Raw genomic sequence first — 16546 nt, 5'->3', positions numbered from 1 at the left:
CACCTGAACCAACGCACCATCCTCCACAAAATATTGGTCAGAGTTGATGTAATAGATTTCGGTATTGCAAAAAATTTTCTTCGTGACATACAAATGCATGTTAAACCTATTCTTTATTCAACACATAATCCACTTTTTGTCTCTATTGACTTTTTAATGCCTAGGAAAAAACAAATTTTGAAACAAGTCGATTGGGTAAAATACACCGAAATACTGGAGAATTTACCTACATTAGAATTAAATGAACCTATGCCCAAGACATCGATCAGGCAGTAGAGCATATAACCACACTTATCAAGAACACAATAAACGAGGTTTCCACTGAAAAAAATGTCAGTAATAAAAATTTTGGTCTCCCTAAGGAAATTCTTGATAAGATACAATACAAGAACAGGGTGAGAAAGAGGTGGCAAACCTTTAGAGGGAACATAGACAAGATTATATTAAACAAGCTTCAAAGAGAAATCAAAAAGGAAGTGGCGGCTCATGTAAATGAAAGATTCACTGATTTTATAAGTAACGTCACGGCTGAAAATGGGCAATTATGGCGTGCATGGAGATTGTGTAAACCTAAGATCACTAGGATAAACAAACTAAAAAATAGTACAGGAGAACTTGTCTATACAGATCAGGAAATGGCTGATTCCTTTGCTGAAGGATATGAAAGACAGTTCACTCGAAACACAAATCAACCTGCAGCTACATCGCAAAGAATCAGACGTAGGGTTGCACAGTATCTGCACCACTATGGCAGCATTACCAACACTCATATGGAACTTACTTCCACAAATGAGATACGTGAAACAATAAACAAACTGAATGTCAAAAAAGCGACTGGAATAGATGGTATCAGTAATAAAGCACTTAAATGTCTTCCAGTCAACATTTTAAACTCTGTTAACAATATATTCAATGCTGCAATTCAAAATAATTATTTTCCTACACCTTGGAAAAGATCAATCATAAAAACTATACATAAGGCGAATACTGATCCCCTAATTGCTCAAAACTTCAGGCCTATCAGCCTTTTGAGTAACTTTAGTAAGGTGTTTGAACGTATCATTGTCTCAAGACTCACACAATTTTTGCAAGTAAACAATATTATTAGACCTGAACAGCACGGTTTCAGGGCAGAACATTCATGTGTAACGCAACTTATCAGAGTCACGGAATTTATTACAGATGCATTCAATCATTTTGACTTTGTGGCTTCTGCATTTTTAGACATCTCAAAGGCGTTTGATCGCTGTGATCATGCCACCTTGCTTTCCAAAATGATTGATCTTAATTTCCCACCGCATTTTATTATCTTCTTCTATAATTATCTTTTGGGAAGAACCTTCCAAGTGAGAATTCAGGATAATTTGTCTGCTGTTAAGCCCATACAGGCCTCTGTTCCACAAGGTAGTGTATTGGGGCCTCAGCTATTTTTACTTTACATAAACGATATCCCTGCTCCACAGAATGGAGCTATTGCACTGTTTGCAGACGATTGCGCTATTTTGTGTAGCAGTAGGGATGCCACACAAGCACTAAATAATTTACAAGAAACCATTGACTATGTTGAATCATGATGTGATAAGTCAGCTATCAAGCTCAATTATGAGAAATGTAAATTTTTTTGGTTTACGAGAAGACGAATACTTCCAAGACAGCCACTCCTAATTGGAGACAGTGTACTGAGACCTGTTACACAGGTAAAATACTTGGGGTGTCTATTAAACAAAAACCTTTCCTTTACACCTCACATAGAATATGTCAAAAATAAAACAAATAGGGTTTCGGGGATGCTAAACAAAATCACATTCCCACAGGCGAAACTTACACTTTAAAACAAGATAATTCTTTATAAAACTATTATTAGACCAACAATGCTTTATGCATCACCTGCATGGTCACATTCATGCAAAATGAACATAAAGAATTTACAGACGGTGCAGAACAAATTCCTCAGGAGATACACCAGAGCACCGTGGTTTATTAGAGGTATCAACATCAGGAATGACTTAAAAATTCCACACATTTTTGACTATATAAAGAAAATAAATGGAGAACAGTATGATAGGATGAGAGAGTCGGAGCATCAACACTTGAGAGATGTTGTGGATTATGATGCTCATGTATTGGGAAAATATAGAAGACCCCAACAAATTTTACACTTGGATTGGAATCGATTGTAGAATCTACTCCTGGAATATCTGTGACATACAGTAAAATTTTTGTCGTTCAGATGGTTCAATTCCTATAATTGTCTTTTTTGTCTATAAATTCATGTCTTTATTTTTTTGATGAGCACTTACCGAACAGAACTGAGTATAGTGTCTTATATTTTCATTCTTGTATATTGTTTTACCACACATTTGTACTTTCTTTTGATCCTTAAAAATGAATGAGGTTTTTGCGCTGCGACACCCATGCAGTGTTTTTTATTTGTCCTCTTTTCCACCTTGAACTGCTTAAGAAAATGACTGATGATGTAAAAATGTGTTCCTGATACTGGATCTGGTCTTGGTTGTGGTGGCGTTTTCCCTGACTTAATTTTGTATAGTCTGACGCATAATACTTTTTCTTTCCACTTTTTCTTCTGCTCTTTTCCTTTTTCCCTCTTCATAGGCCTTCTTGGTCAGTACGTATGCCGACAGTCGTCCCCAAAACGGTTAAATTAAAAATGAATTAAGTTATACTTCCATCGCCTGACTCGCTTAGTCTGATCGTGTGTTTGATGAGTTTTAAACCTCGAGTTTTATGATAGCGCAGACCGTTGTTGATCCGGCTAAAAGCGGTGACACATCCAGATTGGTGACCCGTGTATGGATTTTTTTTTCCGTCGAACATCGCTTCTGATCTGCTGAATGTCATCATTGCTCCGAGTGTTTCTATACCACCGGCGATCTTGGCGGGGTATTCGAATTTGGGAAGTATCAAAATTTTAACCATTTTATTTTCAGCCTTCCACTCTGGATCCTCCGGCTGCTGGTGTGTATTTTGTGTGTCTTTACAAATTTTAGAATTTTATCGCTGATATTTTTGTATATATATTTTTTGCTGCATTTGTATATTGCAATGTGTGACAACGATTCTCAAACTGGTGAATTGCCTGCTGATGTAGGCAAAATCTCATTGCGTTTGCCATCGTTTTGGCCAGAAAACCCAGAACTGTATTTTGCTCAGATTGAGGCAAATTTTAGCTTGTCTGGAATTGTAACTGAAAGTACTAAATATTGCAGTTTAATTGCAGCGTTAGATCAACATGTTTTAACATTTATATCCGATTTAGTTAAAAACCCTGATCGTGATGAACCATACACTGTAGTAAAAAATAGACTGCTTAAAGAATTTCGGGTGTCTGAATCGAAAAAAATAAGAACGTTGCTTAGTGATTTATCTCTTGGCGATTCTAAGCCGTATGCGTTGCTTCGCCGAATGAGAGACCGGGCTGGAGATAATTTTTCTGATGAAGTATTAAAATCAATTTGGCTTTCTCATTTACCGGGCTCTGTTCGGTCAATTTTATCTGTTTCGGGTGAGAGGTTGATCAACCTTTCTGCTTTGGCTGATAAAATTTTCGATGTCACGAATTTTCAGTCTGCGGCTTGTGCAGAGGTGGTTGGTAGAGAATCACTCGATGGCCAGATTTCGAAGTTGACTGACGAGCTTAATGATTTGAAGAATCAAGTAAAATTTTTGGTTGAAAATTCTCGGGAAAAATTTGATGGGTCTTCTCACATACGTAGGTGAAGTGGCGCAGCCGAATTTCGTTCAGATAATTCTAGTAAACGTATGTGTTGGTATCATAGGAAATTTGCTGAAAAAGCAAATAAATGTATTCCTCCTTGCAGTTATTTAAACTAGTAGCCCTGGCTACGGACTTGGTGGATCCTAGCGAAGCAGGAAATGTCTTTAGCCACCGTTTATTTGTCAAAGATTTGAAGTCAAAATCGCAATTTCTCATTGACAGTGGTTCAGATGTGAGCATTTTACCCAGCTCATTTAAAGGCCGCCAGCATCCTATGTTTTAACCGCTGCTAATGGAACCAACATACTGTCAGCCCGTTCGGGTCTGAGACCGTTCTCGTAAGTACGTAAGCGAATACCGTTCGTAGGTGTCCATTGCGTTGTGTTTAAAAAAAATATAACCCAGGCAAAGTTTACACAAAGTAGTCATACACGAGATGCTGGAAGTTAATTAGTTTATTTACACTGTAGTTAATTGAATTAATGCAATTTGTATCTCTCATATTACCATTCTTATTAAAAGAAATTAATACAACTTCATTCAAAAATACTTAACAAAATCTTCGGTTGGCCCCCAAAACAATTGAGCTCTTGGCCCTGAACATTATATGACCCGTGATTTTCCATTACATCTCAGTTCGCCCCCAAAATAATTAATTACAAGTACCTACACTATATCACATATGGGAGAGAGAATATAATCCATGCATCACTCACCAAGTTGCAGAGAGACCCTTTCTCCAGTCTTTAGCCCCTTAGCAGCACTGCGTCTCGAGCCTCGATTACCCGAGCTTCATACACTACGGTCCTGATTATACTTTCTGGCTTCACTCCTCATGTTTGCTTCTCTTCTCGAGCTTCCTTTTTGTCTAACTCCTGTATCCAGATTTTCTCATCCCTTTAAGATTTCATTTCGGACGTCCCCCGTCCCTTGGAAAACTCCACCCATTTAATTTGATTTGATATTTACCCATCATCTCTAAGTTTCTATTCGTTTCTTGAAGGTTTATTCATAAGATTGGCCACTGCCGATCCATCCCTAATTTCTTTGTCCAAGCGACTCTCCCTTCAGGACCCCAAGAACCCCAACGGCCATGGCCTAACCTTTAACCTACATTGAAGCTTCCCATGACTAACACTCGGCATTTTAGATCCTCTGTTATACTTTAATTGAACCCCCTAAATAAAGGGATTTTATTTCTACTTAAATGGCCGTCATCTATTCTCAATCTTGAAATTTGTCTATTCATTCGTTGGTCCCATTTATTTTCTGCGATTCTCCGCTTTTTTCTCCAAGAAAACACTCCTCGGACGATCCCTATTGCCTAGGGCACCCCTGAAGTACAACCGACCAGATGCCTTGTGACGGTAACTAAAAGATTCCCTAATGAATGGCGATTGCCCCATCTACTTACATCGGCCTATGATTGTATTTCTTTTAATTGGGACTATGTTCTCGCCGCTTGGACAAAGCTTCTTCCATCGACATGACGCCACTTACTTTAAACCCTCAAGAAACATGTCTACCATCCATAGACAACCATTCTTATTTACGTTTCTATTATTTAATTATTTGTTTGCTGTACTATAGTAGATCGGTTACTGTCGCCTGCTATCGGCGCCTGACCTACAGTTCTAAATAGTTAAATCCAAAAATCAAATTTAAATACTCCAAACTATCAATTTTAAATATATCTGAAAATAATAATTTTAAATATTCCCTCTATTTTCTATTTTAACTAGCACAAGCTAGTTAACAATACGGACATATGGTTCTAAATTTATGCAAGTCGATTTTGGCTTTGGAAGACACTTGAATTTTCATTTTATAATAGCGGATGTATCAAAGCCTATACTGGGCGCGGATTTTTTTGCATAAATTTGGTTTAATTGTCGATATTAAAAATAGAAAGCTCATAGATACCGTGACGAAATTGGAATATAAAGGGTTGATTTTGCCAACGTTGGTACCTGCCATAAAAACTGTTTCTGGTGGTGGTAAGTATCGCGATTTGATTCAACAGTTTCGGGATATCACCAAGGTCAATCCTTGTCCTTCCGATAACAAGCATGAAACAGTTCATCATATAGTTACCGTGGGTCCACCTGTAATATCTAAAGTGCGCAGATTGCACCCTGCTCAATTGAAAGCTGCCAAGGCAGAGTTTGCGTATATGCTATAACATGGCATTTGCAGACAGTCTAAAAGCCCATGGGCTAGTCCTCTGCACATGGTGCCTAAGGGCGATTGTGACTGGCGCCCCACTGGTGACTATAGGAAACTTAATGCTATAACTAAACCCGACAAATACCCACTTCCTAATATTCAAGATTTTTCCCATAACTTGCATAAAAAAAATATTTTCAGTAAAATTGATTTGGTTAGGGCCTTCAAATTCCGGTTGCTCAATCGGATATCGAAAAACCAGCGGTGATTACACCATTTGGATTGTTTGAATTTATGTTTCTCCCATTTGGTTTGTGTAACGCCCCTCAAACCTTCCAACGGTTTACGAATGAAGTGCTTTTTGATTTGGATTTTGTATTTCCTTATCTGGATGACGTTTTGATTGCCAGTTGTGACGAGGACGAGCACTATAACCATTCAAAATTAGTTTTCGAAAGATTACGGAAGTTTGGTTTAACCATCAACAAAATGTATTTTTGGCGTGCATGAAATTTCATTTTTGGGACACCTCGTCAGTTCTTCTGGTTGTAAACCTCTTCCGGATAAGATTCAAGTTATTGAAAATTGTTCTTTGCCTAAAAACGTTAAAGAATTAAGACGTTTTTTGGGTTGTATAAATTTTTATAGAAGATTTGTACCGAAAGCTGCTGAATTGCATGTTCCATTGAATGCTTTATTAATAGGTCCTAAAAAGGACAATAACATTATTAACTGGACTTCTGAATTGACTGATTCTTTTCAAAAATGTGAGGAAAGTATTGTCAATATCACTCAGCTGTCTCATCCCGAGCCCGTTTGTGAATTGGCGTTATTTACGGATGCCAGTGATATCGCTTGTTGCTGGTGCAGTGCATAAAAAAACTGAAAAAGGGTATTTGCCTTGAGGATTTTTCTCAAAGAAATTAAATAACGCACAGCATAAATATTCAGCATATGATAAAGAGCTGTTGGCAATTTATCTATCTGCTATTCATTTTAGATATATGTTGGAAGGTCGCATATTTTATATATTTACTGATCATAGAGCCTTGACATATGCTTTTTCCCAAAAATTTGAAAAGTGTTCTCCACGACGTTTACGTCATTTGGAATTTATTTCTCAGTTCACAACAGATATATTTCTGGTTCAAAAAGTTTTGTAGCTGATGCTTTGTCAAGGGTCGATGAAATTATAAAACCTGTGATAATTGATTACAATTTGTTAGCAGCAGAGCAGCCGGATGATCCCGAGTTGAAGGAATTATTGAAGAACCCTGATTTTAATAATTTGGAACTTAAGCAGGTAAAATTTCCACATTTCAATTCCGTAGTATATTGTGATGTTTCATTGCCAAAAAATAGGTTATATGTCCCCATAAATTTTTGTAAAAATATTTTTGATTCTGTACATGGTTTGGCTCATTCTGGAACTCGTTCTACATTGAAACAAATTTGTGCTCGTTATGTCTGGCCTTTAATGCGTAAAAATATAACCGCGTGGTGTCGCTCGTGTCTTTCTTGCCAGAAGGCGAAAATCCAGCGACACACATTAGCTCCTTTAGGTCAAATAGCCATGCCTAACTCTAGGTTTCATTCCATACATTTGGATTTTATTGGCCCTTTGCCAATGTTCAATAATTTAAGATTTGCCATGACCATAATTGAAACGCTTTACTAGGTGGTTGGAAGTTCCGTTAGCAGACATCACAGCCGAAACCATCTCGCGAGCATTTTTATTTAATTGGGTTGCTAGATTCGGTGCCCCTGCCAAAATTATCTACGATCAAGGTCGACAGCTGAAATCTAACACTTTCAAGGAATTGGCAAAGTCACTTAGAGTGGAGATATGCAGGACTAGTGCTTACAACCCGAAAGCAAACGGGATGGTTGAAAGAACACATCGTGTATTGAAAGCTTCTCTTAAATGTAACCCATCACATTCTTGGGTTGACTGTTTGCCACTGGTGCTAATGGGGTTGCGGACTGCTACCAGAGATGACTGGAAACATACGTCGTCCGAAATGGTGTACGGTGAAAATATACGCCTTCCGGGTGAATTTTTCTGCCCTGCTGAACAAGATCTGTCTCAACCAGAATTTCTTCAGAAATTTCGATCGGCGTTGAAGCTGCTACGCCCGGTACAAAGTACTGCACACGGACATAGGGCGGTGTTTATTCCGAAAGCACTAAATTTGTGTACACATGTTTTTGTTAGACACGATGCTGTAAGGAAACCATTACAACCGCCTTATGATGGTCCATATCTAATTGTGCAGCGTAAGCCGAAATTTTTTTTTTTGCAGATGAATTCTTCAACGAAATGGGTTTCAATAGATCGTCTCACGCCTGCTCATCTTCCGATCGATGGTCTGGATTCTTCAAAGGATTCAGCATTGCCGTCAAGGTCAGATGTTGCTTCTCCGTCGGAACCGTATAAATTGATCCAGCGTCGCCCTCAGGTGCCTCTCTCTCACACAGAACCGAAGTATCCTCAAAGTGAGAAATCTTCTGAACATACCATCCAGTCTCCTGTGAACCTGCCAGCGCCTTACATCAGTCGCTCAAGAAGATCCGTTTGATTTCGGATCCAGGGTCCTCTTCGCTGAGGAAGAGGGTTCTTTGAGGATTCTGACAACACCAACATCAAGGACAAATGATTTTCGTCAACATTCGGTCCGATTGCCAATTTTTCGCTCGGGTCCCCATGGCCACCTCCCTGAGGAACGAGGTCCTGTGGCGGATATGCAAATGAAGATTATTCCGTCATCATAGCTTGTGCCGTGTGATGCGCATGCGTCCAGCGTTCTTTAAAATAGTTGATTTTTGTTGTTATCGCTCACATCGTTCTGTTTTATTGTTCATCAATAGTTTGTTCCGGCTAGTCCGTGATATTTTAGTTAAATTAAAAATGAATTAAGTTATACTTTCATCGCCTGACATCGTCTGATCGTGTGTTTGATGAGTAAACCTCGAGTTTTATGACGGCGCAGACCGTTGTTGATCCGGCTAAAAGCGGTGACACATTTTATGTGGAATCGTACAATATAGTTTCCCAAACTTTGTTCCATCACCCCCTTTTCAATTTCTTCCCCTCATCACCCTCTTCCTCTTGCGAACCCATAGGAAATCTCCCTAGCTTCTACTTTGGAAATACTGGATTAAATGAAGGAAATAATTTTTTGGAGTCATTGAAAATGCAGAAGTGAAGTAACTTTGGGACAACCATTAAGACACCTATGCTTATATATTAGAAATTTATTGCTGCCAGTTCATGATAATTTTAACTTGTCTGTTATTTCACTAGAATTTTCTTCAATATACTTCAACTGCTGAATAACACACAGAAACACAGGTTAAATTATTCCAAGTCTTGCGATTTCTACAGACCGAAGGTATAGAGTAGATAACGGAGATTGCAAAGTAATACGGAGTGCTTCATACTCAATTATTACTTTAATCAATAGTAAAGTAAAAAAAAATATTACACGACGCTTAGCACATACACAATACACAACCCAGTCTCCGCGAGTACAGATCTCGACTAATGACAAACGAACTGACTTGGCGGTACTACATGTTTCGGTCACCAAGTCACCGCCAAGGTTGGCGAGATATCGTAATTCAACACTCCCTCCCGATATGAAGCCCAATACTTTTGCGAACACAATTAAAAATTACTCTTGACAATGGCTTTGTCATGATATCAGCCCTTTGATCTCGGAAAGGTACATACATCACAGACATTACATTATTTTCACATTTTTCACGCACTGAATGAAATCGAATGTCAATATGCTTTGATGCACGATGAAATTGTGGATTTTGCACCAGCTTTATAGCACTTTGGTTGTCCACATAGAGAACTGGAATGTCACAGAATCCGATAAGTTATTTGAACAACAGCTTCAACCACACCAGCTCATTAGCAGCTTCACTTGCGGCTACATACTCGGCTCCCGTCGAGGAGATGGCTGCACTGTGTTGAAGTCTTGACCACCAGGTGATAGCAGCACCTGAATTCAAAGAGAACATTCCAGAAGTTGCCCTTCGAGTTTTCTGATCACCAGCATGATCTGCATCACTGTAAACACAGAAGCTTGATCTCAGAGATGAACGATACATCAGGCCCAAATCAGTGGTACCACGAAGGTATCTGTAAACCCTTTTCACACGAATCCAGTCATCTTTTGTTGGTTTACACAAAGCTTGTGACACAAAAGTTACAGCAAAAGCTATATCCGGGCGAGTAGCCACAGCTAGATACTGTAAGCACTCAACTGCTTCTCTGGGTCTAGGTCAATTTGTCGCGCTCAACTAGTCGCAGGATAATTTGTCGCATCGTCAATTCGTCTTGCTACAAACTCGTCGCAGGCTCATTCGTCGTGATACAAATTTGTCGTAGACTCATTTCGCCGGCTCCCAGCGACAAGAAGAAACCCGCCTCACCAAACTGGTGGACGCCTGAACTGGCAAGAGACAGGAAGCTGGTTCGTGCCCTCAAACGGAAATGGTTAAAGGCCACGGAGGAGGACAAACAAACTGCAAGGAAAATCTTCTCTCGAAACAGGGCACTCTACAGCAAGAAAATTAGGGAAACCAAGTTGAGGAAGTGGAAGGAAAAATGCCAGAACACCACCGAGGCATACGGACTCCCCTACAAAACGACAATGAAGCACAGGCCAATCCCTCCCCAGGTTATCATTAAAGACGGAGGAGGAGAAAGCATACTGGAAGGGGCCACGCGACAGCTAAACACCATCTATCCAGGAATTCCACGAGAAGATGCAGAGGAAATGACACTACTGTCGTCAATAAGAGCTTCGTAGACATCTGGGGACAAAAGAATTTCGAGAACGGAGATCACCACGATTGTGAATAGCCTCAACGATCGCAAGGCTCCAGGACCGGATAGAGTTGATAATAGGATGGTGAAAAAGATCAACAACGTGTTCCCCAAACTCTTTGTAACGTGGTTCCAGAGATGCCTGAACATGGGGTGCTTTCCTGGAGTCTTCAAAGTGGCCAAACTACTACTTTTCCTGAAGAAGGGAAGGGACTCGGGGGTTCTGGGATCCCACCGACCAGTTTCGCTTCTCTCTTCGATAGGAAAGGGTTTTGAACGACTACTGCTTCAGCAGAGGATCAACGACAGAGTCGGCAATAGAGGATCTACTGAAGGAAATCCGGAAACAGAGGGTACAGAAAATGGATGTAGCGGTGGTCTCGGTGGACGTCCAGTCGGCCTTCGATAATTTATGACATGGAGACGTCTGGGGGGGGGGGGGCTGAATGGTCTGCCCCTGCCGGACGACTTAAAAACAACGACGGCAGACATCCTCACAGAAAGATTGGTCACAATGGAAACAGATGAAGGAACGGCAGAGCACAGAGTTACGGAGGGAGCCCCACAGGGATCCTGCTCGGGGCCCTTCTTTTGGAACGTGGTCCTCGACAATTTGCTCAAAGCGGAATGGCCAACGGGGATCAAACTGCAAGCTTACGCCGACGACGTGGTAGTTGTGGCCTCAGCTGCCACAGTAGAAGGAACAGGTAAGCTGGCGGAAAAGGCCCTTAACATCTTGAATGGATGGATCCAGAAACGCCACCTCAGCCTCTCGAATCAAAAGACTACCCTCATCTGGTTTTCGAACAAGAGGCCCCCCGACCATTCGAATGAACGGAATCCCTATCAAAAGGACCAAGCTCCACAGTTATCTGGGGCTCCAAATCGATGAGAACTTACCGTGGGAGAACCACATCATATCTCAGAAGAAGAAAACACTTAAGGTTCTCCAACGGATGCGAAGAATTGCTGGCCCGCAATGGGGCATCCCTCAACACCTGAGGAGGACTCTGTACCTGACCGTGACGGAAAGAATTGCAGCGTACGGTGCGGCCATCTGGTTCGCTGAGCCCAAAGTACAGCTAGGGGACAGGTTAGACTCACTCCAGACGCCGCACCTCTTACACATCTCGGGGGCCTATAATACGACGCCCACGAACGCCCTCCAAGTGATCCTGGGCATCCCCCCCCACTTAGGTTTCGCTTCGAATACGAAGCCAAAGCGACAAGGCTTTTACGTCTGCACAAGTCTATAGAAATAGACGGAGAGACGCTGTCTCCAGGTCACTTCAGCGCCAAGATGAAGGGTTGGACGATACACCCGAGCAAAGATCTGCCGGACAACTCGCTCACATAACTCAAAACAGAATTTACTACACGGACGAGTCTAGATTAAAGGAGGCGACGGGGGCCGCCTACGTCATCACGACAGGCAAGGAGATCATCGCTACCTGGAAGGCCAAGCTGAAGTCCAGGAACACAGTTTTCCAGGCGGAGCTTCTGGCCATACTGGAAGCAGTCAAGGACGCAGCAATAAGAGGAGTCCCTGCACACATCAGGACGGACAGCCTTTCCAGCCTACTGGCCCTCAGGAGCCCTATATCAGAACACGAAATGGTCAGGCGGGCCAGAAACGTACTGATTAGACATCCAGAGATCCAACTTTCATAGGTCAAAGCCCACGAGGGCACCTGGGGCAACGAGGTAGCTGACCAAATGGCAAAAGATGCCACCATAAACGGAACTGAATGGAAAGCTACCACACTCAGCGGCCAAAGCGATGCTAAGGGCGAACCTCCTCAGGAAGTGGCAAACTAGATGGGACAACCCGGAGGCCAACGGTCACTCCACCCACGAGGTGCTGAAAATTGTGGGTCTGAAAAGTAGCAATTGGAAAAGGGAAGTGGCAATGTTTATAACAGGACACGGGCCATTTTCGGCATATTTGAGGAGGTTCAAACTGATCCCGAATGACAAGTGCAGTTGTGGGTCGACGGGCTCTAAATGGCATTACGCTACAACCTGTGAACACACAAGGATTTTTCACTTCCAGGCTCCAGATGAACAATACGAGACCGCCTGGATCAAAGCAATCCTTGACAGACCTGAAACTACAAGGAAGCTGGTGGAAATGGTCAGATTCCTGAAAAATCGCCCAGAAAAAGCCAATCTGGATGAAGATAACAACCCAGATGAGAAGACAACATCAGCAAACAGGGGTCAACTCAGGCGATCTGCCAGACTGGTCAACAGACGAATCGAATATACAGAACAAGATCTCACCGACGAAGATGATGATGCGGAGAACCCTTAAGAGTCAGTCACGAAGTTCACAGCATTTCACGGAATAACTCTCTCGGCAATGACTGCAGAGGACCAATTTAATATATCTGTAGTATTTTTTTTTTTTTTTTGATGATGTGGCACATGTCTTTTAGCAAACTGCGGATTTGACTGTCGCGTCCGCATGTGGCTCCTCGGGTGGGGGGCGGACCGTTCGGGGGTGCGGGGGGGGGTTGCAGGGAGGGCGGGAATGGGTGTCGGTGGTCGGGTGGCTTCGTGCGTGGTCGGGAGGCTTCGTGCGTGGTCGGGAGGCTTCGTGCGTGGTCGGGAGTGGCGCGTCGGTTGGGGCCCTTGTTGCGTGGCGTCCGTGTTTTTCTTGGTGGGGGTGGTGTCCCCGTCCTGTGGAGGGTTCTCTCTCGTGTCCGCAGTGAGGTTCGTGGGGATGGTCGGGAGTCTCCCTTCGCGGGGCGTGTTGGGGCATTGTGGGCCGCGTCGGCGGGGCTGAGGGGGGATTGCGCCCGCAGTGCTGTCCTGGCTTGTCGAGCGGCGATGTGCCCTGGGATTGGGGGTTTGGGTGTGGGGGTGTGGTTGTGCTGCTTGGTTGGCGAGATGTTGGTCCCGGCCAGCTTGAGTTTTTTTTTCCGGCACGCCCACGATCTCACGATCAATGAGCTTATATCGCAAAAGCGACAGAGCCTGGGCGTGCTCGGTTCTATACTAATACTCATTTCGTCGCGGTACAAATTTGTCGCAGACTCATTTCGTCACTGTAATGTAAATTCGTCGCGACAAATTTGAATTGCTTTAAAAATCATATGTTTGTTGTGATCTTATAAATAGAGGGTAGTTGCTTTAGACGTAAAAAATGGAACTAATTTTTTTCTCATTTATTGGAAATGTTCCCCCTTCCCCTCTGTTTTAATTTTTAACAAATGAAGGAAAGTATTCATTGAAGTCATCGAGGGACATTGGAACGTACACCAAGATAATAAATTGGGATCCAATAAATTTTCAAAATTTAATTTTTACCATATAAGCCGCATTTCTGTCGGGATTTTCATTTCTCGCAGCAAGGGGCGTTGGGAGCTCACCCAAATAATAAATTGGGATCAAATAAATTTTGAAAATTTAGTTTCCATCGTATAGGCCGCGCTTCCCGTAGGGATTTCCATTTCTTGCAGCGAGAGGCCCCCCAGCACGATTTCCGTAATTCGCAATTAAATGTATCCATGCAGAGAATATATCTTTAAGGAATTTTTTATGACAATGTATCTAAGTTTTATGTGTAACAGCTGCGAAAAGTGTTATTTTAAAATTATTTTTTTGCAATGCAGTGCACATTTCAAATCACTTTGTATTATAACACCGAAATAATATTCAAACACACCGACCACAGGCACCAAAACTGGGGGCTGATGCCGTTTGAGCCCCCCCCCCCTCCCAACTCCAATAACTCATGAATATACAGTGCAATGCACCATTTCGCCTCCTGAGTACGGGTTTGAATCCCTTATAAGCGGAATGAATGGCGATTTTCAGCCCCCTCCCCCATCTCCTCAATGTTTCCTTCATGTCGGCACCTTTGACTGGCCAAGGATGCCGGAAGTGTTTGGAACTTGTGGGTTCTTGTCTTGATCTTGAAGTAGGAAATTTTGGTTTCTAAATCACATTTCTCTGGGTGCTCATACGCATTCCATAAAGTACCCTGGGCACCAACAGTATCTCTGTCTCTGACACCACTGCAAATGTCAATCGATTTTTGATTTTTTTTCAAGTCTAAAGTAACAACTCTCGAGTAAAAAGAATGAAATAAGACTTTTAATTTTAGCCCATTGTATGTAACTTCATGTACATGCAACTCGAAATTAAAATTACAATATCAATTACATTTAAAAATTTAACTGCATATAAAAGTTTAATTATATTTAAAAATTCAGTTATAAAAATTTGAAATGTTAAATAATTGATTTTTGCTGCGATAAAATTTCAATATCATGTGGACAAATTTCGGTTTGTATGGTATTCGCCAAATTACAGTGAGCCTATCTTTAACGGTAAATTTCTATCTGCCCCATGGGCTCGAGAGTTTCTCCCCACCCCCCTTCGAGAGTTACCAACATTTACCATTACAGTGTCTTCATAAGAACCTGAAATATTTAATTAATTAATAATTCAATTAAATTAATATTAATTTTCACCGTATAAGCCGCACTTCCCGCTTTTGTTGGGATTTCTATTTCTCACAGCGAAGGAGGGAGTTGGGCGCAGATCAAGGGTGGAAATGTACAGTGCTTATGAATGACGATTCGATGAAGTTTTCATAATGCCCACAGGATGAGCACCGACAAAGTCAATGTAATCACCAATAAGAAAGATGTCTATGGGTCAGTCGCATAGATATAATATAACCATTAATCTTATGTTTATAATCAGTCGCATATCTTTGGCTGGCTTGTTTGAATATTTTCACATAGTTTTCATTAGCGTCTAAGCTTTTGGTACAAGGTTGGTTTCTTCTACAGTTTCGGGAAAGTTATTCTTTTCGATGAATTAGGACATGTTGGAATGTACGTGTCCGTGTTGTGAACCTAACGCAAAGTTTGTTTCTATGTAATACTTGTTAGGTGTAGTGCTGCCATCATTTTTCTAACTACCTAAGTAGCACAAAGATATAGATCTATATCGTAAAACTTCAGTTTACAATATTGATCTATATCGGGCCACGATATCGTTCTGGCTAAAAAAGGCAGTCAGAAATAAATAGATCTATATCGTGAATGTGATATATGCAAATACTTCAAATTCTGGACGATAGATGGCGGGTTTGAACCCATGTACCCTGAACTCTTACCCATCTTTTAGTCCATGTCTTACAAACCCACTACAACAGCACTGGGTGGAGATTGCTATTATAACATTAATATACAAGTAATGGTTTTTTACTTGTATTTCCAATGAAATTTATTCATTTTCATGTATGCACAAAAATTACAAAAGAAAAAAATGTGAGACATATTTATCATCTAGAGGAAGATAATTGAAAAAATTGTATTATAATTAAGGAAATTATATATAATACAAAAAAACACAAGAAAGACAATGTATTGTGTAATATATTAATTATCTATTTAAAATTATTAATTTATACTAATGGAACAAAAAATACAAAATAAAAAACTACGCAACAAAAAAAAAATTTAAATTCTCAAAGTATGGCAAAAAAAAATGCACAAAACATTAAAAAGAAATAATAATAATAAATAATTGCAAGGAAAACACAAGCGTATACAATACAAACAAGTGCAAATTCTTCTAAATTAAAAATTATGTGCAATTATAAAGTCACACTTAAAGTTATGTGGTGGATAAGTTCTTGCTCCTCCTAAAATACCAACATCTACGACATAAAACATACACAGTAAGAATTCAATTATAATTATATCAAAATCATTTCATCTACTCTATAATATAAAATCACAAACTCGAAAAAGGCCTGTTTCTAAGCAACCGAAATTAGT

The sequence above is a fragment of the Pholcus phalangioides genome, unplaced genomic scaffold, assembly GCF_987345545.1.
Source record: "Pholcus phalangioides strain wild (caught in Gottingen) unplaced genomic scaffold, Ppha-v1.0 ptg000021l_1, whole genome shotgun sequence".
NCBI lineage: Eukaryota > Metazoa > Arthropoda > Arachnida > Araneae > Pholcidae > Pholcus > Pholcus phalangioides.
This window is presented reverse-complemented; position numbering follows the sequence as displayed.